Consider the following 25,123-nt stretch of genomic DNA (forward strand, 5'->3'; position numbering starts at 1 on the left):
ACAGCCTACAACTAGCATGCCTCCCTCCTAAGCTCCTTGTTAGCACACATGTGTGCAGGTAATGAAAAACGGAGGGGGGATTCAGTATTATTTTATACAGTCCATGGACTGAACAAGCTCCGAGCTCTGACTCCGTGACAGACCGGATATTGTTGTTACGTAACAAAAACACGGAAGTCTGAAACGGCTCGTTTCACACACATTTACAGAAAGGTGTAGAAATCAAAACAGGGGCAGAATGGATTTTTTTCATTCTCGGGGGGTTTGTAGACATGCCAGGGACACATATTTCAGGTAGAGAACCATTAAAAAGTCAATTTTGCATGATATGTCACCTTTAAATGAACCAATATCGTCCTTTAATCGTATCGGCAAATATGATACAAATTGAATCATTGTTAATAAGAATCATTACACCCTTAGATGTTTGGCAAGCCTCTGCAGTAATCTTGTGTATAGCATGGGTCCTTATCAGTAACAATGTGTGTATGTTTTTTGTCCTCTAACACACATGAACTGACAAAAGCTTGGATCATAATCTTGACTTTTTTGCATGGACTGTTTCAGCATTAATATATAGTTTTAAGGATTTGAGGAAAAAATCAAAAATAATCTGTGCATTTCATATCCTGTTTTGTCATTAAGTTAGCTTTTAATGCATTCACATGGACACGTCTTCTCCTCCAATTTGTTTCTTTTTATGGAGAGCTGAGCTGTAGCTGCCTATCCCCTGGAATACATCTTTGTGTCAGTTATCGACAAGTGACTAATTAGCTGTGGGCCTCTTAGATTTTCCTTCAGCTGCACTGGGAAGAGTATTAAACATGCATAATCAATACACAGTATAATGTCAGGCTATCATCAGTGTGTATTTGTTCAAACCATGGGACTAGTCACTCAATCATACACTGATTTCTATTGCCATCACAGAAGCACTTCACATATTTTTGGGTTAACTTTGTTCTGAAGTGATAAAATGTTTAGAAAATTTAGATTAACCATGACATTATTCACAAAAGTAATTCTGTAGTAGTTGCAGCCATTCTATTTGTGTATTCATATCATATGGCACCAACAGAAATGAAGTCAACAGTCAAAAGTTATTAAAATTACCCACCTCTGACACCATCAATATTAATATTTATTTCAAAATAACATATTTTCATAAAATGTATACCCTAAATTCAGGGTCAATCTTGCAGAGTTTAGTGTATTTCTTCTCTGAACCACTAACTGGTGTCAGCACAACAGGCAAGGGCTATGTTGGCAGAGTATATGAAAGAATGAATTTTTATTTACCACCATTCCAACTCAAGTCTTACTAGCTGGAAGCTAAATAAGAAAAGACAACGATTCTCTGCACAAGTGCCATGTTATCTCATTCAACATCATATCATGTGCCAGCTCTGTTTATCTCAGTTAGACCGCTGAGTCTTAAATGCAGATGAATTATGAAGTAACTACAAGTATCTTAATTACCCCATCCACTTAGTCTGAATAATGCAGTATTCAGCTTACAACCATGTTAGTGCACTGTGCATGCAAAAGTTAACATAACTGCTTAACACAGCCCTTGACTGGTGTGTATTTCAGGATTAAGCTCATTAGAGATGGCTCTGCATGTGTGAGTAGACACATGCATATGCCACCACCAACTTTGGCTTGTGGTGCATGCTAAATGCAACCGTTCAGGAAAGAGGCATGTGGCAGTGGACATGTTTACCCTCTGGCACTTGTGTCTGGTTCATCAGGCGTGAGAAGGCGGGCGCTTTGGAAGCATTAGCTGGTAAGTGTCAAGTGCAGTGCAGCGAGGCAATAGACACACAACGTATTCACATGAACACGGACACGTCCACATACCTGCACAGCAACAACTGTTACTATAAATGTGAAAATCCAATTACAATGTCAAGACGGTGACAGACAAGATACAATGATGGATACACAGAGCTTGGCCTTCACGCTGACATAAGAATGTCTTTGTGACTTGCTAGTTTGTACAAAAAAAAACACTGAAAAGCGATCTTGGCGTCTATACCAGAGCTCCATCAACTAGTTCAGTCTTCTGGCTAAATCCACTGCAGCATTCTATCCCCCCCATACACAGTTTCTCTGTGTTTTCAGATGAGTCTGTGAGGATGCAAGCTTGCTCTTAGACCATTCAAGGATCCTCCATCTACCCGCTAAGTGTGGCAATCTGAGAAGTTTTGTGCACCTTCTGAACACGACCAAAGGAAAGCTCTTGAAGGGGTGTTATCTGTTGAGTTTGAGGTCACAATATACAACAAGTATTGGCATGAATACATGATTCTGCAAAGCCTTCTGAGACCATGCAAGATACCGCAAACCAAGGCTTTGAACAATGCAGTCTACAAACAAGAAAATAATTGGGTTCTCATCTATCTATGCTACAGTGTTAGAAAGCACTGCACTGTATATATAATGGACAGCATTGCTCCGCCTTTTCCCATTGAACGGTTTTGAAGCCAAAATATCCCGTTCCAGAACGCAGACATCTTTTAAATCTTCTGCAGCCAGAGTCTGCAGAATTTGTGTTTCCACGGTAACAAGCTCCGCCCTACAGCGTACCATCCCGAGGTCCTACAGAGTTTCTCTCTACAGCAGCTGTCAATCAAAGCAAACCTGGATGTAAAACCTTGTTTTTTAACCTCTAATAACGAACGAAAAATAAAGTTTTCAGGAAAAAGAGGCCTTGAACACAAAACAGTCAATAATTACTACATATCACCACAGCATACAGAAGTGAGAAACGTTCAAATAACGTGTATTTATTTTTTAAGTTTGACCGCAGCCCCAATCAAATGAAAGGGGGAAAAGGAGTTTTTGACCTATACTGCAGCCAGCCACTAGGGGGAGCAGTTTTTGTGGCAGCCTCACTTCAAGCCTAGCGAGATGACGTCCATTTTATATACAGTCTATGTGTAGAACATACAACTAGAGCTGGGCGATATTGAAAAGATGTTATCACAATAACATTTTTCACATCAGTCCATATTGATAATTATCACGATAAATATCAGTCGGTTTGTTAGCTTTTATCTGGATTTAGTTCTCTGGTAAGCTTCTTAAAACCATCATTTTTGACAGTGCTAACAGGAAGCGGGTCTCTAGTGTAAGATGAGTTTTGTGATATATCAAAATGTATGCTGTGTATCAGTTTAGCAGAGTATTGATTTGAGCATTGCCCCTTTAAGAAAGGGTTACAGGTAGAGTGACATTGTTTGCCACATCGCAGTGATATATAGTGTTCAGTTCTACTAAGGTCGTGCTGGGCATTAAACATGTTCGAAATGCACAGCAGAAGTTGTATCCGTGCTCGTCTTTTACCCACATCCTGAATGTGTATTTAAATAGAGTGAATAGTTAACGCAGAGTCAGCACAGTGTCAAACTAACGACTCTGCTTTGAGCTGGTAGGTTTTGCATTTTCTTCGATGTCGCTCGTTTCAACTGTGCTTACATTCTGTTCCCAACATCTTTAAGACCACCTACCTCTCACCCTGTGACATGATTGGCTGTTAAATGCCGTCTTCTGTCTAATGTTGGGTGGCACTTAGCTTTTAAAGCATATTAGCGCCCTATCCGTTTCCAGTGGTTGGGAGGTCTAATCACAGGTTTAAATTTATCACATTTTAAGCGCATGTTTGATATATTTATATTAAGAACAATTCAAAATCATACTTATCATATCAAATTATTGCCCAGCTCTACATACAACGAAAAAATTTAACCAAACATTGGTAGTGGCAGATCTATTCTGGTATCTATTTTTCATTTTGAGCTAAGGCATACAAAGGTCCTTAAGTGTGCCAATAAGCACATTTTTCCTAATGTTGTATAGTACTATCAAAAATAAACTAAACAGCCTCTATGAAAGCAACATAAAGGCAACATTTGAGTTTAAAATTTGAAATAAGATTCTTGTCCACGCAGTAAATGCACTCAGATCTGCTCATATCCAACCCTGCTTTGTTTTGCAAACACATTCTTCAGCATCCATATACACAGCTATCCAGTCAGGAGCTAAATTGTGACTACATATTCACACTTTTCAGAAAAAGACAGGAAAAAAGAAACGAGACAAAATGTAATGTCACTTTACAAAAACACCTTTGAAGTTAAAATCAGATCCTAAAATTATTTCACAACCAGATGGAGTGTCTGCTGGAAAAGGAAGAAGAATACGGACAAAGAGGAGGGCTCTTTTAACACTGCCTTAACAGGGCTGTACATACACGGCTAGCTCTATTATTCATGGATGGACTGTATTTATGGACAGACCCATTTGTGTCCCTGTGATTTCAGATGCTGTTACCCAGAATGCTAAAACCTTCATGCTAGTGGAATAAGATTGCCACTTTTATGGGAACATCTTGTGCTGAAATAAATCCTTACCTGCTAATGTGTGCTGAGGGGTCAGAGGGGGCAATGAATGTGAAGGAAGCTTTCAGCGAGGGTAGCAGTCAAGCATTGGATCTAATTCACACCCTTCCTTGAAAACAGATCAACTTTGTACATTCACATTCTGAAAATATGATCTAATGACATATTTTGGAGCAGGGCAAATTGGTTCCTATTTTAGGAATGTGAATGTACTAACCTCATCTTTTGATCCGTTTTCAAGGCGTGACAGCTGTCTTTGCTGAAAGCTTCCACCCCTTTCATTGCACCCTCTGACCCTCACACTTAAAGACACTAAGGCTAGTGCTGCTAAAGGATAGCTGGCTATCTTTAGTGACCCCCAGCTTTTGCATATCCAGCTAAATACAAACTAGCAATAATGTTTTCCCTCTTGATTTGCTTGGCAAGAGCGAGATAATCTACTTTGGTTGTTGACCTCTGTAAAAATGTTACATTTAAACCAGAAGCAATGCTTTCCATGTATCTTGATTGATTTCCATTTAATTGTATTTTAATGGATCAGATAATAAAAGCCATACATTTCATGTTTTTAACTTGTATGTTTCTTTCTTTAAAAAGTAAACTCCTCTTTATAAACACAAATAGAAATGTACCTGTCTTTTCCTATTCTTGATTGTGTGTGCTTTTCGATTGTTGTTTTGAAGTATTGATCAATTTGCTGAGCTTGGACTCTATATGTATGTTTTAGTAGGCATTACTTAGTAACATGTTGTAAACTTAAAAACCTAAACATAATGAGGAAAAAAAATGTTCCAACAATTTCACTAGGCAAACAATCTTTTTAATGTTAAATGACCAAGAACACCGTTGGTTAAAGGCATTGATTACATACAATGTAGGATACAGAAACTCAAAAGAAAAGGTACATGACAGGTTCTATTAGAGGCAGAGATTTGTAACATAAACAGAGGACTTCAAATATGAGCTTCAGTCAAAAAGTTGACAGTATACAAAGACATTGACTCTTTAACTTACATAGAGCTGTATTGTAAAGTCAATATTTTCTTATTTGCCTCAGCCCACCAGAATCAAAAGATATCCACAGGTTGGCTTGAATAGTTTGAATAGGTAGACAACTTGACGAATACTCAATAATAAATACACTCTGAGCCCAAGAGGCAACCTCCAGTCTTAAAACATGAGGCAAATGCGGAAGTGTTAAAAACTGCAGTTCATCAAGCGTCCACTTAAGGCTGGCTTCAGAAACACAGGAAACCACATACACAACCTTTCAAAAAAGACGATCTTTATAACATAAACACGTTAACAGACAAAAAACAGTGTTTGAATAGCTTTTTTCTCTATCTGTACACATTGTAAGGGGGGGGACATTTTTTATAATTAGTCATTTTTGAAGATATTAAACTTGCGTGTTTTGCCCAAATATGGGCATGGCTGACTTGATTGATGTGTGGGCACCTTGTAGCTGTTAGCAAAAAGGTTAAAGGCCCACCTCTTTATCTCACACCAGCCCAACAGAGGTTAGGTTAAGTTTGGCATTTCCAATATGGCACCCGTGACGATCAGCTTCAAAACAGCGCTTCAGAAACAGATAGATGACGTCACGGATACTACATCCATTTATTATACAGTCTATGCCTGAGCCACAGTAAACTGTAGATACTGTTTAAAACAGTACATGTGGGGATCATGAGTACTCTACTTACCCAGTCACTAGTGACTATGGATGCCAATCCAACAGTATAGTAACAGGATCTTGTTCCACCGAGTTACAAAATTAGGGTAACTTAAATCGGTACAGTTGTCATCTCTGTGGTAGTTCGAATATTATCAACAGTGGAAAAGGACATCAGTTTATTTTTGTCTTTTTATATTGGCTCACATTAGCTGTTTCAAGGTATCTGGTGAGAAGTTGGAGGGGCAAACATGAAGAGTTGCCTATGATAGGTTAGTGTCCTTTTGGACTTGAAAGTAGAGTACTGCATTGGATGCTTTGTATTCATTTCTCCAATATATTGTATGAAACTTGGTAATCAGACTAACTTTAAGTAACATAAACTAGGTGTTTCATGTTTTCATTTGAGAGGATATTCCAAGTGATGTTTTATAGGTATTCTGTAGGGTATAGGGTTTGTAGGAGACCCAAAATACACAACTACTGGATTTAACATGGCCTTAATTTCTTAGGTTTGATCTTCTTTGGAAATATCTTGTTTTAGGCAACACTTATTGCCAAATCTTTGGCATTAACACTCTGATCGAGCAAACAGTTCAAAAACTATACAACAATAAAATAATTTTGCACATATTATTCTAACTTCTAACACAGACAACCCATAATCCAACATAAAACTCATCTAAAGATTTTACTTTTGTCACTTCAATGGTATGGCATATCAAGCAGCAGTGGGATTCTCACATTTCCTTATAAGTTAAATACAATTCTCATAAGAGAAACCTGAAAGGAGGCTCACTTTGGTTTTCCTTCTACCACTTCAAGAAGTAGTCTGAATTAAATATATATATTAGCTACCATAAAATGTATCACCCCTCAACTGAGGCCCCTATCTTAGCTACATTTAAATTATCATTTGTATTATTTAACTAATAAGGATTAATTATTTGTCATTTCCATTTTATCTCTGTTACTGTTTACATGTGGACTGTATGTAAAATGTAGAATCACTAAGTTTAAATCATTGGTTCATCAAAAAGCTGTTGGTGATGTTATATTTATTTCATAATATGTATTTCTGCCAGAGGATATAGAGTATAGTATGCCATTATGGAAAAACTATATTAATACAATTTGTGCAATTACCCACCCTGAATGCAGAAGGTCTAATGCATATTCAGACAGCACTCAAGTACAAAAAATCCACTTTTAAATGAGTCATTCATTAGAGATAATGAAAGGTCTGTGCGGCATAATGAGCTTACAGTTGAATGCTAATTTCAGAAAATAATTGCAGGCACGAATACAATGCATACGGAATATTAATATCTGTAATATGACTGCATTATAATACATGATAAAAATGATGGCTAAAAATAATTAAAAGTAGGAATCCGGAATATATAAATACAGTTGGAGAACAATCTTATTGAAAGTTGTCTGTGTTGGAGTTAGCAGCAAAAACAAAAATTAAGAGAAAACCATGAAAAAGTGAAACCACAGAGCAAACGAGTGGGGTTGGCATTTCCAAGGTTTGATCCTTCTAGCTTTATTTAATCCAAAGTCCTGATACAGCAACAAGGAAGGTGAAGTTGGCATGTGTGTGCATGTGTGGCATGTGCTGAAGGAAAACACACATCATGAAGCCTTACATAATGTCCTTTCTCTCTTTCTGTTTCTTAGTAAACGTTACTGTAATGTGTGAACACACACACACATTACACACACACACACACACACGACCACACACACATGTACCCATGTCTACTTCTGTAAAATTGCTGTCCAACACAGAGTGAACAGAAGCCTCCTCAGGCTCTGGGGGAGATGGGCACACTCTCTATGTGCAATAGGATGATCTTGGCACAGACACCTTTCTACTGTCACTAGTACAGAAGTGTCAGAGACAGGAAAAATGTAAAAAGAACAGATCCTGATTTCCTGCACAGATGCAGCTGATGCAAAAATAAAAACATGAAGTCAGGAATGTCTTTGAGACAAGCCCTTTAACAGAAATAAAACAATTATTTTTGTTAAAAGTCATGTCCTCGATGAACTGGTGTGCAGCTGTGAAAGCGGTTTCTCCAGAAGTCCCCTGTGGGGGTTTTTTCCCAGAACAATGCAGAATCGTCTCTTTAGCCATTAGCTTCAGATCATCTATGCAAAGCAGGCCGATCATTACTAACGAGTCGTAATACAATAATTGCAGCAAACAAAATCCTGCTGGGTAATAAGAAGCCCAGACAACTGGTGTGCAATTTATATCACCCATCAGAGTGTGTCTGGTCCTGGTCTCCCTGGATACAGCCTGGATGCTCTGCGCTGGGCTTGCTTGGTCTCAGTGGTGGCATACCAGGGTACTGCCGAGAACGAGTGGAGCCCTCACAAGCATGCCTTCAGATGCAGCCTCCCTCTCTCTCTCCTTCTGCTTCTCTCTCCTCTCCATCCCACCTTTCATCCAAGTGTCTCATAAGGAAATCCTCCACAAGAGGAACAAGCTGCCAGCTCCAATGACAAGGGGGGAAAAAATCTCAAAAGCGGGCATCAAAGAAAGGGAAAGAGCGCAGTGCCAACGCTCTCGCAACAAAACAAAAAGTCAGAAATTGCCAACGCTCCGCCCCGTTCCATCTTCCACCTTTGTTTTTGTCTCGCATTTAATTTAGTTTAGCAGTTGTTTTAGAGAATTAGCATCTGCTACTGAGCCTTTGTAGAGGGATTTATGTGCCCCCCCAACACATCTCTCCCATACCACGCGTCCCGCCCCTCACCCTCCTCCTTATCCTCCATCAGTCTGCCAGACAAGTTTTTCCCACCCAGTCATACTACCAAGCCAGCAACCCCTTTTTGTGGGTGTGCTTGTTTAGTGTGGGTCTGCTCTGAGTGTGGTGCCTGTGGTGCCAGCTTGGATAGGAGGAGAGAGGAGGAGAAAAAAAAGTCTTTGTAAGTTATGGGAACACTATGAGGCGGACGCAGGCGCTCATAAATTATACGGCTCATTTGCATATTACTGGCATAAGACATTATGCAAATACTGCTCAATTTGCATAATGGATTCCTCTTGTTGCCTCAATTGCCCAGCTTTTTATTTCATAATGAACAAAAAAAACAAAAATAAAGGAGTTAAAATCAAGAAAGAATAGCACATTTCAGCTCTATGAAGTCCTCCGCTAGTGCTTCTCTGAACCACTGAGTCAGAGGAAGACTTTGAAAAGGAGAACCATTTTTGTTTTCAGATTATCTTTCATAACACAGCCATACAACTGTTGACACAAAATGTGCACAACTGATATACAGACGTATTAAAAAAAAAGACAAATATCCTGGAATTAAAATCGCAATGACATGAAGTATGTCTCGGTATATCCGAGCGTTCGTTTATTTCTCTCTTAATTAGTCTACTATATGCCGGCTATTAAAGCAAAGCTGCAGTGCTGCTAATTAACAGCCATGTACTCCCATCTTCAGAGGGAGGGGGGACTTAATTAAATAATTTAACTATTTCAGTCTCCCGGTTTTTAACCTTGTCAGCTCTGTACCACACGACCAGAATTAAAATAGTAGGAAGAAAAAAGCAGATGTGACCAAGATAATTATTCAATCAAACTTCACTACCGATGACGCAGCTTGAGACAAGAGAGAGAGAATGGATAATTACTACATATTAATTAAGCTTTACCAATAACATCCAAATGAACGGTCATTTATTTACAACCTGCTCGTTACGCTTTTCATGCATGTCCAAACCCAACAGCAAAGCAGATGGTCACAACGTGATTGCGGTACAATTAAAGAAAATTACAGATAGAGACAATGAAGGGAAGAAGGGAAAAAGGAGAAGTAACAACAGGAAGAATCTAAAGAAAAACGTACAATAGAGGAGGTGGAGTAAGGACTTTGATTAATTATAAAATGCAATGACAACATCGTGTGATCGGATGAGACAGCAAAACATCACGTTCAATCTGCTACAGTCTGATAATGAGCTTGTGATTGTTTTCCGTGTACCGTGGCACATAAAGGGAAAGCTCGCTCTGTTTATGTTGCACAACAGTACGGCTGATTGTGGGTTCAAGATCTCTCTTTCTATATCCAGGACCATAGAAGAGCAGGGAAAGCAAAGTCAATGCAAATGCCAGGCACCGCGGTTACACGGCAGGGCAAAAAAACAGCTGGCAAGCCGGGCTTACAAGCACTGTTCGAAGAAACCACTGGCTTTCAGAATCAATTAACCCAAATGTTAATTAATGTCAAGCTTGAAGAAGAAGAAAAAGGGAGATGGAAGGCGGGTGTAGTGGGCATGTGGAAAGGAAGCTAGGAAGAGGAGGAGGGTGGGTAAGAGAGGGATTGAGTGAGAAAGGGGATGGGCAAATAAGGGAAACAAGGAGCGAATGCGGTTGATGGCAGAGAGAAGTTGGCACAGTGCCATCCATTCAGTGGTAGCACCAAGGCGGACTTCTCTGCGCTTTAGTGTAGGTGGTTAGATGAAGTCTGCGAGACAGAGGAGTCCTGCTGTAATTTTTGGAAGACTAACATGCTTTGAGTTTTCAATGTTTTTATTCTCCTTTTTTGTGGATGGGGCTGTCTCATGAAAAGTGACAGTTCAGATGAAGATGGGTCTTGAAGAACACATTCATCATTTGATACCACCATGGAGAACAAGACATCTGCTGGCGAAGACACTTCAAAATGTGACACACACCTGAATTAATTTTGGGGTGTGTTATTTAGACCGATGAGCTTTGGCTGCATGGTGACCGTGATCAAAGTACAAGAAGTGGATTACCAAAAGTTTAAATACAGCTCAGCTGCCAGGAGGATGTGGGACAGGAAGTGAACTTGAGCGATGGGCGGCACATGAGAAGACTCTGGAGACAGCATCACATGAAGTTAATCAAGGAAAAGGAGATTATAAAACAAAAACAAGAGAAACTTGGGGCTGTTTTGTTGTTCTAGCAAAGATTGGGGGGTGGTGGTGGCAAAAAAAGCAAGCTCCTCCCTCTCACTCCTTCCTGCTCTCCCCCTAACCATCTGAGACACAGCTCTCTGTGCCAGGCAGCCAGCCAGCCATCTGGGCAGGAGACGCCATGCCAACTCATCCGTTTGCAGTAAAGGACGTACCCTTGGAAGATGCAGCTGATATCGAACGCCATTTTCACTTCACAGTTGGCATTTATGGACTTGGGTGAAAGTCACCGGTTTTGAGGATGCCCACGGAGCAATTATTTGGCAATTGCGGGTGTCAAGTGGTGTGCCAGCGGGACTGTGATGGCATCACATGACATGAAACCTGGTGAACGACGGGGGACATATGACACAAATTAGCCAAATCAACAAAGTCGGATGTATTTCGCGAATCGGTTGCCAAAAACAAGAGAGACAAGAACAAACAGAGACATAACAGCAGCTGTTAAGACTAATTAGAACGAAAATTTGCTTCGTTAATTAGGGTGCCACCCTCAATCAAATGGACGACTTGAATTAACTACAAAAGAATCCATAATGGGGATAAAACAACAACAAACAAGACGAAGCGAATCAAAAGCGGCGAACTGTTCAACTATTTAGTAAAGGGTGTGAAGCGAGTGCCTCTTTTTGTGCCAACTCCCTTCCCCCTTTACCCCATATTTTCCCAAGTGAGAACTGCCATTTCGTATTGCGCTGGCTGGCAGCCACATTTGAACATCTACCATAGGCACTGCTGCAACAGACACTGCCAATCTGCCAATCACAGGCGTGCCTGCCTACAAGAGGAGGAGGAGGAGGAGGAATGGACCTCTGGGACTGTGCCTGAAGCTCACCAGCAGCTGTTTACAACGTCACAGACACAAAAAGGAGACAAAAGATGCAAACATAAGGGTGCATACTAATGAACTGCCAAATTAAATTACAATCAGTGGATGGACATGATTAGTTTACTACTATCAATTATTTACATTTCAACTGAGCAAGAATCACACATCCTGTTTCCTCTAGAGTATCGTTTTCGTTAACAGGAGCAACTTCTTGTGGCAGAACAATCCTTAAAGCCGGAAATAGAGGACACATTTCTAAATATAAGCCAAGCAATAGTATTGAAGACTGCAGGTATTTCTTGGTTTTATCTTCAATTTCACTGCATTAACCCATGGATACAAAGACCTTCAGTTTTGTTGTACTATCCAGCAGCAAGACAGCCAAGTGACAGAGTGGCATGGACACAACAAAAAGTAAGTGGGATAGATTAAGAAGACACATGAACAAGAAGGAAACCGGAGTTCAAGAGACACTGAGGGGGAGGTGCTGGCCTGCCTTCAACCAAACTGGGGGTAGTGAGGCCGTGGGAACTCATTACGTCCTCCACACCCACATCCCACATCCCACAGCTCTATGACTTTTTTGCCCCTTTCTTGCCAACCATCCAAAAGAAATGAACAAACTCCACCCTTTCAGGATATTCCCTCCTGCACTAAACTATCATAAATAGATGCAACGCAGACTTACCAACTGGTTTGAGTTGCTGTCCGGGGTACTCTCTAGGTCCGGAGGATGGTGTCATTGGTCCCGCGAGGTGTGCTGGCATCGGGCACAGAGCCAAGGATGGGCATCGCTGAAAAGAGATACAATGGAGGCTTTCATTAAGTTCGTTTACATCGTTAATATGCACAGTCGGAATTAAAACAGTAATTAGCAACGCAAGGATTTCCATCAACTGGCATCCCAAAATTACTGGTCCTTCTTTTTTTCCAAGGATTTCTTTGGACGAGAGACATGGTTTTGCAATATGAATAATTAAGGAAGTCATCCAAAGGGAGGGATTATAACATCTTTGCGCTGGCTTCCCAGCCCTGGCACTACCAAGATGCCTGAATGTGGTAGTACCACCACTGAAGAAAGAACGCGAGAAAGATGGCATCTTTGTGGGCATCTCAAACGTGATAGCCGCGGCTGAAAATGATCCGATTAACAATTAAATTTGTAATTGGTGCCGGATTTATTTTTTCATATTCATCACGGGAAATGTGGATATTCTAATCTTTCGCAGCTAATGAACTTTGGATAATCACCCTTTTATATAATTCCATGGGGAGTGTTAATTGTGCGGCGTCTTCATTACACAAATGGATTACAAAAAAAAAAAGAGGGCTTGCACAAGAGAGCAGGACGAAATGGGGGTGGAGTGTGTGTGTGTCTATGTGTGTGTGTGTGAGTGTGTGTGGGAAAGAGTGAGAGAGAGAGAGACAGAGGGAAACGGGGATATTTTTCTTCCTTCGTTATATGCCAGTAGTCAAATAATGCCACAGTACTCACAAACAAGCAGAGAAAAGCTCCTGCATTGCCAGTTACGTTCAATGCTCCCTCTTGGAAAACCAGCTCTCTTTGCTCTCTGCCTGCTCTCTAGAGCTCCAACTCTCACGTATGAAGACATCTGCCTCTTCTGGTTCTGGATCTTACAAAACTGGAGCGAGAAGAAACCTTCCTGGAATCTAATTTCTCTCAAGAGTGGATATTATTTGTGTTATTCTAATGATTAGTGCATTAGCAGCATTGATCTTTCTTAGAGTGGTGATGTGGGCGCCTGGTCGAAAGCGGAATGCAGAGGAGACAGCAGACACTGTGGCGGGCACTGGCTAATGTCCTCTGTGCTTAATCATCCTACAGCAGAATGGTTTTATGCATATTTCATTTGCATATCATTAAATCGCTAAGGCATACGGGCAAATGGCAGCGGAGAGCGAGGGACTGGAAACAGAAAAAGCATGAAATGTAAAAAGAAAAAAAAGCGGCTCATTATGCGATGACAATCTTCAAAGCTGTGTGCCTGGTTTCTGGCAACCTGCCAATTCATTTAATTCAACATTAATTAAAAAAGTCAGGGCGCTCAACCTCTCTGACACGGACTAATTGAGCACCTTTCAATCTGTGCAAAGAGCCATCTCACATACAGTGAATGTCTGTTCATACTGAACTAATTCATGTTTGTGGATTTGTGAATGGAAATGAAATTAGACTTTAAATGGGCTTTCAGATTTTGTTCAATATCTGCATTGATCAGATAAATTCCGAACACTGAACCTCGGTTGAATGAGCAGTTCCCTGTTGAATTTGTTTGAGTTCATGTAAGAGTTTAAATGTTGTACAAATGAGGGCAGAGAATTGAAAATGACTGTTGACAGCAGTTGTGAGACAGGCTGGATACAATCTGTGACTGTGAACTTCAATCATACATTTTCTGAAAGGAATATCTAACCTCTCTTCTGTTTCATGTCCTTTTCATCATCTCCCTACACAAGGCAACAACAACTGCATCAAGTTATTTTCTCAAGTAAACATACCCCAAAATAAACCCCACAACCACAACCAGACGTTCTCTTACTTCACGACAAGGCCCCTGATATTAGTGAGAAATCAATCCCCACTCTGCTGGATTTTTATAACTTTTCAAAAGATCACAGAAAGTAGCATAAAGTCAAACACAGATAATGAAAAAATACAGTGAGAGACCAGAGCAGTAGTTGTTCAGTTCTGCCTCATCTTAGATTTATTTATTTCAAAATTAAATTGATTTTAAAATACAGAAGGATAACTCAAGAGATGGATTTTTTAGACATCCGACTAAAAAATTACTCGAATAATTTAGATATGAAAAAAGGGGTCAAAATAAAATTGTACTTAATAAGTGGAAGAAAAAAAAACAATGCCCTGGTGAGGTTAACATCAACAGCCTAGAACACAACAATTCCCTGGTACAAATTTTACTCCACAGAGACCTGTGTCTAATTGCAGATCTTTCCTTTTCCAGACAGCCTCGCTTAATTCTTCTCCAATGCGAGGAAATTCCCCCCCAAGCCAGAATATTCAAATGAAGTGAGCTTCACGCCTCCCGCAATTAGCCATGTTTAGTAATTTGAGAAATGATTGCCGCAGGTGAGGAGGAGGGGCAGCGCAGACGGGGAGCAGGCTGGCAGGGGAAGCCCAGTGAGGCGGGTGGGTATAAGCCTGGCGCTCTGTAACCATGGCACATGCAGATGTCGCTGTAGTTCTTCCAAAAGACTCTACCAACCAAGCGAGAGGGAGGAAACGAGGAACTCGTTTGGCATCACACACCTCCACCACGCGTTAGTGAGGAGAAGCGTTAGCTTGCAAGACTGGTGGAGTGTGGGAAAAATAACGGCTGGCAGGCAGGGCCACGTGGGTGAGACCAGGGGTGAGGGGAGATCCCACCCATCATAAGGGAATGTGGACGCAAATAACCATGCTGAAGCATAGGAAAGGTTAAGCAACACTAGCGAGGTGTCAGGGTATTTCCAAGCCTGTCATAAGATGTAGACATTATGCAGAAACTCAACATTAATATGCATGCAGCTCTTTATTATGCAGCTCAGCATGAGGTAATATTGCAGGGCTGCTCTGCCATGCTTTGGTTATGCTCTGAGAAATGTTATCTCTCTCCGAACAAACACTCATTATTCCTTCGCCCTCCTGTCAAATGTTTAATTATCAATCATGCTCATAGAGGTCAATATGAAAAGGAAGCACAGAATCTCAAAGTACAGGCTGTACGACTGACAGACGAGACTGACAATGGTACATATGACAAATAAGTGATAAAGACCTAATGTGGAAAAGTTACTGGATGGCAACGTAACCCAAAGCATCATCAAAGCATTGATTTAACAGCACACAGCTGCAGGTCACAGTGAGATCCCACAGACACATTTTAAACTGTTTGTTTATATACTAAACCAAAGTTTAAACAGCCAATTAAAACCACAAACACAGCATGTCATTATTAATGTTACCATACAGAAACTGCTTTTTGACATGTCTTTTATTTGAATTTAAGTTAGCCCAACACTTTGAAACTTTAGGCTCTAAACTTGATTATAAATTAAAGCTCCGATCCATCAGGAATGCAAAGAAACATTAAACATTTTTCATACATTGAGGTGCATAACTAGGGTTTCAAAATTCCGGGAATTTTAAAAGTAGAGACTTTCCATGGGAATAAACTGGAATTTATGGGAATAAACCAGGAATTTACTAAATTGAAGGTTGGCTCTTAATAGGGAACTTAAATATAGTTGGGGAAAATATATTTTAGCATATCCTGACTAAAACAACCAGATTTCATGCAAGTACAGTTGAATATCTATGCTATTCCTCAATCACATGCACATAGCACACTGCTTACTGCAGGGCTATTGAGACCACACCCCCTACATGCACTGTGCATTCCTCCATCACATGCACAGATTATTTCTATTTCTGCTTATAACAAAACAAATATTTATGCTTCGTTATGATACCTTTCCATTAAATTACCCTCAATTCCCAGTTAATTCCCATGCAAAGTTTCCAATTTGGAATATTTCCAAAATCCCCCATCTTAACTTCCCATGGAAATTTAGCAGAAACTTTCATGGAATTTTCCACCCCTTTGCAACGCTATGCATAACACAAGTTTACATCAATATTATATCATTTAAGAAAGCATTTCTTGGATTACAGTAATACTTCATCAACCTCATTCAAAAATATTGTCATTAAAAGGGAGCCTTTATAGGAACACAGTTGTAATACACAGAAGTGATGAAAATATTCTTCATGAGCAGACAGTTCACTTCAGTTCAGTGATGTTTCACCCAGCTGCATTTCTTTCACTTTCAAGTCCACTGTATACCACACTTGGTTGGCTTAATCTTACCTTATCATTTGCACAGCCATGGTAACTAACGTTCTAGTTTCTCAGAATCAGAATCAGAAATACTTTATTTATCCAGGGGAGGGAAATTCAGTAAAATCAGTTAAATCCATGCAACTACACTAAGAACGTGGCCTTCTTCAGTCAATTAAAATGTAAACAAATCAGAAGTCACAACAAATCTATGCAGGAGTGCAGGAGTGGGAAATGAGAAACTGCAAGAGACAAAGTGAAGTGACACCATCTCTTGGACCGATGTCTTGTCTGGGGTCGGCAAATGAATTGGTTCCCGGTAATTCTATCAGATTAGTATTAATATGCTGTCACTGAGGCAATTGAGGTGACCCACTGTATCTAGCAGGTTCTCCATAAACCACTGTGAAGGTCAACTGTCAATCAACCTACACTATATGATAATCAGTCTTTAAAGTCAGCATGGGGATGCCATTAACACTAGCAGTAATGGCTGATGAAAGAACTGTCATAACCGCAAGCCTCCAGGGATGAATGCTCATTGGCTGGGGGCAGAGGAAAGAGGAAGCTCAGACATAGAGTGAAATGAGCAATTTGTGAAATCCTGTCACTGAGACTGCAGGTAGGACTGTGCCAGTACACCATTAGCAACATCTTTAAGTAAAAAAAAAAAAAACTACTACTTTTGAATACTTAAAAATGCCTCTCTCAATTAGGGTTGCAAAAGGATGGAAATTTTCCAGTAAATTTCCAGAAAGTGTCCTGTAAATTTCCATGGGAAATTAATATGGGGAATTTTGGAAATATTCCAAAATGGAAACATTCCATGGAAATTAATGGATTCATGGGAATTAACTGGGAATTGAGGGTAATTTAATGGAAAGGTATCATAACGAAGCATAAATATTTGTTTTGTTACAAGCAGACATCCATCCAAAATAATACAATTAAAATAGATTTATTTGTAAGTAGAACTTTATCAAGTAAAAATATTTTCTTGAACAATCAATTCTTTCATTGAAGAACAAAAACATGAATGTTGAGTTAAACATTACTCACCCCCATCCCATTCAAAAATGAACAAAAATGCTATCCCAACAAAGTCCCATTCAAAATGTCTGTGAAGGTTCTCAGTCGTCCAGGTCATGGTAATCCAAAGCTTGATCCTTAAGGCAACTGGACTGGTAGAAATTCTTGAAGATGTTTCACCTCTCCTCTAAAAGGCTTCTTCAGTTCTGGCCAGACTGGGGAAGAGCTTGAAGATATAAGCCACGAGCTCTTCGCCAGTCTGGCCAGAACTGAAGAAGCCTTTTGGAGGAGAGGTGAAACGTCTTCAAGAATTTCTACCAGTCCAGTTGCCTTAAGGATCAAGCTTTGGATTCCCATTCAAAAGTTGAATGAAGAGAGCCGCTCTCCCTCCAAAAAAAGTGCCATTCAACATGCAAATAAAAAAGCATCTTCTTGCATGAAATCTGGTTGTTTTGGTCAGGATTATGCTAAAATATATTTTCCCCAACTATATTTAAGTTCCCTATTAAGAGGCAGCCTTCGATTTAGTAAATTCCTGGTTTATTCCCGTTAATTCCCATAAATTCCCGTTAATTCCCATGGGAAATTTCCAACTTTGAAAATTCCCGGAATTTTGCAACCCTACTCTCAATATCATGATTTCATGTGAGAGCGGAAAGCTTTAATCAGTGAAACTACAAGAGTAAGACGACCTTACACTTGAACACATCCACCAGGAAGCTAACAGTGAACTCCCTCCTTACAGAGCAGTCCTTAAGCACACTACAGCTGTCAGAGAGATAAAGATGTACCATCAGAGTGTGACTATTCTAGCTGGTCTATTGAGAAGCTGCAGCCTCTTCCATTTTTTTCAGTGAGGGTAGACTTGACTGCCCATGAGAAACCCACTGCATGTTGAATAGAGTAGGCTATCATGTGGGATATAGTCACTAAATGCCCCTCCTGAGTCCTGCATACTCGGTGAGATTCAGTATGTGTGTATGTGATTGTTGGCATGTGTACGACATACTGTCTGGGCTAAGAGATAGAGACAAAGAGATGAGAGGCCTGCCATGGTCCCTGTCCGGGTCAGAGTTTAACAATGGAGAAAGGGAGAGAGAGTGAGAGGATATGGGAAGAGAAGACAGAAGGACAGAAAGAGAGGGGTGGGAGAGAGAGAGCGAAGAGAGAGTGAGGAAGATGAGACAGTGTGAAAGAAATGGTATGTCTGTGCTGTGTCCCACAGGGCTTGAACTGGGCAGCTGGCAAGGGAGCCATTACATGCGTTTTTCTGACAGCTCACTCTCTCATTACGCCAGCAGACAGTTAACACTACCCCTCTCACACCCCAGCTTTGTAATGCAGACTGTATCATCACCCACCACACACGCGTTAATAGTTTAAGTGGCTGTTTTCATATATGATGCGTTAAAGTAGCAACTTATAAAAGCATGCTACTTTACATTTGAGCTCTTCAGAGCCACTTAAGGCCTGAACTGCAGTTGATGTGTTTGCCTGGATCTAGTCCAGCAATGACACCTGCTGATGAATAAAGTTAGTTAGCTTCACTCAGGACTTAAACAACAGATTTTAATGACTTCCATTGAGTGAAGGTAGAAAATTACCTTTATTATAAGGATATACTTTGTCTGCAAATGCCACACTAATGACACTTTTGACCATATGTGAACCACACATATCTTAATAAAAAAATTGTAATATTCAAGGACAATGTATGTTGTTGCAAATATATATATACACTATCTGTATTTATACACTAGCATCTGGAGCATCTTTAAATACTCTAATTCTTGAATTTGGTGAATTGCTGATGCATAAAGAGCTTTGAGACAAAACTAACCACCGAGCTGGATGAAGAAGTTTGCAATGTTCAGAGACGGGATGTCAACAATTAATCGAGTGTTGATTAATTGATTGTTAAGAACTTACTCAAACACATTTTTTTCTTTCAATGGAACAAACATCATGTGGTCTCACATTTCGTTCAGCTATCAGGGAGGTGTTTTAAGTTTAAAGCATGTTTCATGTGACAAAGGTGTTGCACACAGCGGAGACGCTCAGCCGGGAGCTGTGGCTGAGTGACAGGTCTCCAGGAACGCTTTATTCCTCCGCAGCTGGACTGATTGTGACCTGGTTGTGCTCCCGGTTGACACCTGACCACATACAAATGCTTATTTTTCTCAATAAGAACGACAGAAAACAGGACACTGGGAGTCTAGAATATGTTTCTGTTCAGTTCTCTTGTTGAAGTCTGAGCCTTTACTTTTATGACTGTAAGTCCGCTGAGATTATGAGCCTGCTCCACACGTTGATATTCAGCGTGTTTAACATTTTGAACACCTCAATACGATCCGTAGCTATTCAAAACTGTCAATTATAAACATTGTGGTGAAGGAAAATTTTAAATCAGGGGAAAACGCATTTGGCATTGTTTTTGGCATGGTAAAGTGGACGTTTTTTTTATGATTACTCAATAATTGATCGTTAACATTTTCAAAGATCGATCATGGAAAATACTTGAAATGTACATCCCTAGTTCAGAGGTAGCGGATACAACAGGGAAACTAAATCTCACAGCACAAATGACACATCAAAAAAATACACTCAGGCTGTTTTCGAAACCATCTACTATACTAGCAGTACGTACTGATTTGGCCAAAATAGTAAGTAGTATGTGAACAAGAGCAAATTCTGCTGTATGACAAAACTCCCCGGATGTCTACTGATTCGGGAAGATTTCACAGCATGCATCGGACCAGTCTCCCTCAGATACTGTTTCCCACAATGCACGGCGCTCATTCCGCTTTTTCTTCTTCCTTCTTTGGGTAATGTGAAAGTGAATTCCATACAAACCACTTCTCAACATTTTAAATCATTAGTGAATGCTAAATAAGCATTTTCTCGATCGGCTTTGCCGTTGTTTACTTCCGCTGTTCAAAACCGGAAATCCAATGACGTCTGGCTCAGCATACTGCAACACAGATCAAACAGAACAGTCATACTACATACTAAATCTAAACGCAGTATGTAGTAGGCAGTACCTACTGCCTACTACATTAGTAAGTAGTATGTAGCAGGCCGTTTCGAAGACAGCCTCAGTCTCATGTCTGACCATAGTGTGCATTGTGCATGTCTGTGCAAATAATCTAAGTCAAATGTTGCATGTAGCTCATGTAGTTTGAAGTACTTGCTTCATGGATTTCAGTTCTCCAGTTATGTTCATCACCTTGTCATTAGTGGCCTCTCAATTCTTCCATCTTTGCCTTTTTCTTAAATCCATTATTTTTAGTATCCTTTAACCTGCCTGTAATAGAATATTGTGATTTTTTCTCTCTCTCTCTCTGCTTTGACATCATTGTCTTGATACAGTATAGCTTCCAAAATGAACTTAGCATATTGGAAGGACAGCTGCAGTATCACTATGTCACATATGCAACACTGATCAACGATACTCAAGTTCAGCTGAAACAAAATGATCCTGTGATATTCAGCATCTCTGGAAATCATATGCTACTCACAATTTATGGTACTGGCGGGAAAAAATACAAAAAAACCCACTTCTTGTCTGGCTGGAAACTCCTCTGTCCCATGAACTCAAAAGAAGCTGGGGCTATAAATGTGATGAGAAAAAAAAGCCAGAAGCACTCATAAGAATACCACTAGGCACACTCACACACACATGGACATGACCTCTGCTGGCAGTGAAAAAATCCTGCTGCCTCCTCACTGGTCTGCGAAAGGGCAAAGAAAGACTTAATTGGACTGAAACAAGAAATTTCTTTCAGACTTTAAAGCAAATCCTTCTGCCAAGGCTATGAGAACTGCTCTTGAGACAGAGCCAAGAGGACATGAACTTGTAGCTGTTTTGCATCAAGCTGTCCATTATCACAATTTGATGACATAACATTGAAACTTAAAAAATCACACACAAGAAGGCAATACTTAAATTTGGAAAATGTACAGTTCGAAAAAATGTGACCATGTTCGGTGACACATAATGAAAATCCTATTTCTCTAAGCTAATAATATATCTGTTTAAAGTCTGCTCCCTGTTGTGTGTGTGTAGACTGCAACTCCCAAGCTTTACTTCGCTGTCTTGCATAGGCATTGATTCATTATCTTGATTTATATACAAAAAACAGAGCTCTGCGCATGCAACTCAAGAGAGCTCTTCATAGAGGTTAGATTTAGCTGTAGCTGATCCTTACAAATGACCAGTCTTACATAGAAGTCTGATGAGAGGATGGAGGGAACAGGAATCCTGTAGACTGAGGCCTTATTTAAAATGATTGACACAAGAGGTGAGTAATAAGGACCTTGACACCAATTTTCATTTTTATCCCTAGAAGCCAAAGACATTAAGCTATGTTTTTAGTGCTAGTCTGAAGACCGACGGTGATGGAGTTCAGAGGAAAAGAAGGAAATGTGCTTTTTACAGCTTCAACTCTTTATGCTTTTTACTTCTTAGAAGTTTTTATAGATCTTTCCTTTTCTTGTATGTCTTCTCTGTGGAATCAGTTCATTAGGGGCGAACTGGCATAATGCCTGTTTCTCCCTATACCTCTCAAAGTGGTGGATAGGAATATTAGCCTGTCTCTGAATGAACCTAAAGGCAAGGCTTTTCATAGTCATGGCTCTTTGGTAATGTGAGAGAGCTCAGAGTGCTCTCTTCATGTCCTCCTACTGTCAGAGAGAAGAAGATGTGCTGGATCAGAAAGAGGTAGAACAAAGTAAAGACTAAAAGATTGTGGCAAGGTGAGATGAGACCGTATTAGCAACTAAGATGACACACGACAGGTTAAGGATCAAGTAATGTAAGACAGGGATAAAGAACAGCAGACTGTATGTTCATTTAGCATAAGTTAGTTTCAAACAGCCATATAATTGCAAATGTTTCAAAACAATAACACTTAATATAAAACATACAGGGGTAAGTAATCTTCCTTTAGATCATTTAAAGGTCCAGTCAAGGTATTTTGAAGTGCAAGTGAAAAGTTCTGACGGCAAAGTAAAGCACTGAAAAATGTCCAAATAGAGTGTACACTTAGAATGAGAAAAGTACTTACTACTGGTTTGAGTTTGTTGCTTCACACAGTAAGGTGCCGTGTCCATGGTCGCCTTTTTTTTAACTGGGAGTGCCCACAAGCTCGATTTCAGAGTGCTTCTCACCAGCGTTTACTGTCGCAACGTTGCTCTGTATGCTTCATATTTGCTCTTATTGAACGGCATTTCAACAAAAAACTGTAAAAGTAATTGATAGATAGAAATCGTGTCATAGCATTAGAGGCAGCGTGAAACTCGGAAAAAGTGTGATCATTTTTCTCCTCTGTACGGACCTCCACAATTTTTGCTGACATAGTTTATTTCAGAAGTCCCGCCACTTCTTAAATCGGACTAGTTGGTGATCCAGAAGGGACATTGAGGCGGTGTTCCAAAAATAGGGATGGGCATTTTAAGCCAAAATATTATCCGATAATCATTGGCTCCTATTTGACGATTGTTTGAATAATCTCCCCCCCTCTTCCATTTGTGTGGCAGTCACGTTAACCAGCACCGGGATGAGGTGCTTCTAGTAGCGGGCACGGACAGCGTCTGTCTCGATCTTTACGTCGGTGTTTCTGTGACACGGCGTGGTGTGTATGTTTTTACATTTTACAGCCATGCTCAGTCTCTGGAAATACATGTGTAGTAGTGTGAGATTCAGAAACAGAGCAAATTGCATCACTAATGTTTTCTTCTTCTTTTGCTTTTTAATACAGATAGCATTCTTCTTCTTCTGTTTGCTAATGAAGTTAGCAAACAGCTTTAAGACGCTCTTTTTTTAGCCACCGTCTGGCTCGAATATCGTATTACAACCAGGCACCAGTAAAAACAATGAAAAATTGTACTTTTAAAGTGAGAAAATATTCTAAGTAACTCTTGAATTTTTAAAAAGTGAATGAATAATCGAATTTTAGAAAATCCTTGCCCATCCCTATCCAAAAGTTGAACTGATTTTAACTGAAAGTGCTGACAGCTGATGCTGAGGACGCTGAGCGCTGGAAACACTGATTCACATTGGGTTTGAATATAAAATAGGCGCTACGAGCGAAAAAAAATGGCAGGAGTGGACACGGCCCCTAAGTGAGCTAGCTGTGTGACTGCTGCCAAAAAGCTTGATTTTTATTTCAATGTGCATGTTAACAGATCAGACCGTTCCAGCCGCAGGCGTGAGCAGTGTGACTTATGTGCGTCTCACTTTCCAAAAATCTAGAGAACATAAGGCTAAATTTTACTGCAAGCTGTGGACAGATTCATCTAAAATAGACAGAAAAATTATAGGTTGGGGGCTGTATTTGCTCTGTATCAACTACATCTATGTTACAATAATGAAAAATAGAACATGGAAGCACTTCCAAAATGCCTTTCCAAGTTAAAGCCCAATCTGTTCTTTCTGTGGATGGTTCAGGTTACGGGAAGTATTTCCTCTCTCTAGTCAGCTGGTGTCTTAAAGTAAATCAAGCACCCAGTTTTAATGTAAGCATGATAGTTTCTTGAAAAGAAAAACCCCCGACACCTGTATAACACCTGAAAGCATTCCCTCATATGGAAAACAATCATATATAAAACAATCTTGCTGACATCTATAGAGCCAAGCTATTTTAATAACAGTGTTCAGCCTCATTTTGGGTCAAACTTGTTGGAGAAACAATGCTGACAGCAGCAACTGACGCTGCAGGCGTCACAGTCAACATGCTATCTGTGTGAGGCAGGCATTAGCTAAATTATGTGGAAGAGCTTACAAAGTGTGTATTGGTTGATAGCCTGGCTTCCATTCAGGTTCTCTGGGCACATTCTCAGCAAAGGGAGCAAGCTGCCCAGGATCCTCTCTGGCTAATACACTTACTATTGACAAGTACCTAATGCAACCCCCCTCTAAAAAACTAACTATGCCTTTAATTTAAATCCAATTTCCTAACCAAATTAAAGAACATCTCTCAACATTGACCCCTTGTTATACTCAAGTCATTATTATTATTTTGGCACAAGGGAGAGGCTTGGAAGTCAACGTGAGGCAAGATCCCCCGATTTTAATTGCACTTGACAGAAGTGAGAGAAGTAGTGGAGGGGCAAAGACAGTTGTAAGGGTGGACCAAAGTATAAACTCAATGAAAAACAAAAGAACTGTGTCAAGGACCCTAGAGAGGAGCATTATAAATGATGAGACATAAGACTGATGTAGACCGGGGGACTACAGAGACATATGTGCCAGGATCTACTGTAATTGAAGTTGGAGTAAGGAGGGAATGAGAAATTAACAACACAAACATCTGGAAGACAGAGACAAGGAACCATGATAAGAAGGAGTAAACAGATACATCT

At 40.0% G+C, this 25,123-nt stretch overlaps 1 long non-coding RNA gene across 1 annotated transcript in view; it reads right to left on the minus strand.

Moving 5' to 3' along the window:
- LOC117810012 overlaps positions 1 to 25,123 on the minus strand; it is a 156,674-nt gene that overhangs the window by 113,789 nt on the left and 17,762 nt on the right. Inside the window, exon 3 of the long non-coding RNA XR_004630664.1 lies at positions 12,559 to 12,664. This is a non-coding gene — a long non-coding RNA (uncharacterized LOC117810012). The remainder of the gene's footprint in view (positions 1 to 12,558; positions 12,665 to 25,123) is intronic.

The sequence above is a fragment of the Notolabrus celidotus genome, chromosome 3 (assembly GCF_009762535.1).
Source record: "Notolabrus celidotus isolate fNotCel1 chromosome 3, fNotCel1.pri, whole genome shotgun sequence".
Taxonomy (NCBI): Eukaryota; Metazoa; Chordata; class Actinopteri; order Labriformes; family Labridae; genus Notolabrus; species Notolabrus celidotus.